This window comes from Zingiber officinale, chromosome 5A (assembly GCF_018446385.1).
Source record: "Zingiber officinale cultivar Zhangliang chromosome 5A, Zo_v1.1, whole genome shotgun sequence".
Lineage (NCBI taxonomy): Eukaryota > Viridiplantae > Streptophyta > Magnoliopsida > Zingiberales > Zingiberaceae > Zingiber > Zingiber officinale.
Genome location: NC_055994.1, coordinates 144,046,910 through 144,048,873, shown reverse-complemented (window position 1 = coordinate 144,048,873; position 1,964 = coordinate 144,046,910).

Below are 1,964 nucleotides of genomic sequence, written 5' to 3'. Positions count from 1 at the left end.
CCTTATTAAGGCCCCGGAAATAGATTTCGGAATTGCCAGGGGAAGCCCGAAGGATATTATTTCATAGACCGGTAAATATTTTGGGTATAGAGGGCCCATAAGCCCAGACCAGTCCATTTAATGAACAATTTTGTACACTAAGATTACGTTTGATTGGATGTAATGTAATTTAGTTTGTAGTATAATTAAATTTATAATATAATGTAATGTAATCTTGATTAAATTACTATATTTGGTAATGTAATGTATGTAATTTTTTTATTAAAGGATGATTACAAAAGTTTGGTGTCCATTAATTTTTTATAAGGAATGTAATTCGTATTATTATAAAATGATAAAAATATCTTGTAACTTCTACTGTAGAGTGGCCGCTGCACCTCTGCTGGAGCCAATGGCCATTACCAGCCGCCACCGGCAACTGTCAATCGTCGGGCGCCGTCGCCAATTGCCAATGTCGGTCACCATCATCAGCAATTGGCGGCCCACCGACAGCCTGAGTCTGTCGACAGCCGTCGACGGCTGGCGACGGCCGGCGGCGGCCTACGGCGATGATGACCGACGTCGAACTAGGAGTATATTTGACATTTTAATTTTGGTTAAACGATGATCTCGTAATATAATCGGATTAAATAATATTTATTTTGTAATCCCGATTACAAAATTTCAAATTTCACTGATTTTTATAATCCAGATTACATTATATTATAAATTTAAAATTAAACTAAAAAAAATAATTAACCTACCAAACGTAGCCTAACAATAGATACTAAAGGAAAAGTGGTTAAAGATATGAGAAAAGGCAAAGAAAAATAGACAAAAGTAGATCTAAAAGTGAGATGTATGGATGTATGGATGACGCATTAGTGTTTCATTAAATTAAAACTAAAAGCATTCACATTATAAATTATTCCTACAAATATCTAATTTTAGGAAAAATTTTGCTATCAGACCATGTGGATAGTTCAAAATGGCCCTAGTTAAAAATTTATATTATGATAAATAGGGATGTTAGGTTTCAAATTATAAGACTTAAAATTATATATGACTTTTACACAGATTCTTAAAAATATCATAATTTTATTAAAATTATTTATTTATGTCTTAAACACGTTCAATTTATTGATGTATATGCTGTAAAATTAATTAGATATTTTTAATGTGCACCAAAAATGGCCAAGTTTATAGGTTTTCTCCAAACACATTCAATTTATTAATGTATATGCTGTAAAAGTAATTGGATGTTTTTAATGTTGGAGGAAAGTTTATAGGTTTTCTTCAATTGAAAAACAATGGGGCACTTGGACCTCGATTGTGGATGGAAGAGGAACTTTGATTTTTCTTACTATTCCTTCTGAGAAAAATTTCTTTCATCTTTAGTCATTTGGCAATCGGTTATAAGTTGATCCTATGATTTATCTTCCTTCACATAATTTAGAAATTGTAAGGGACGTCTAGAAAGAACATAATCAACATTTTACTACAATTGATAAATAGTGTACATTAATCTTATAGAGCTGATGACTTGACATGGTTAAGTTGTTATGGTTGGCTTGTTAGATGGATTATGTTTCATGGTATAATGAACTCAGAGATGATTTATGAAAGCTGACTTGGAGAATCTATGAGACTAGGAATTGTTGGTGAGATGGCTTGATTACCTATAACAAGTGGACTCAAATTGTTTAGGGAAAGATAGCTTGGAGCATCTAAATGATTAGAAATTCCTAATTCCTATCGAGGGGAACTTTAGGATAGCTTAATAGGAGGTGGATTTTATAGGTGAATGATAAAGGATGACAAGTGGAGCGAATTTGAAGGGTTTAGTGCATTTTGTTCTGATGTGAGGTGAACTCAAGGACAATGTAAATAATGTTAAAGACCAAGAAGCTAGTGATTGTAATATTGAGGTTCACATTTTAGGCAACATCATAAGAGATTATGTGTATGGCTAGATAAGGATTTTG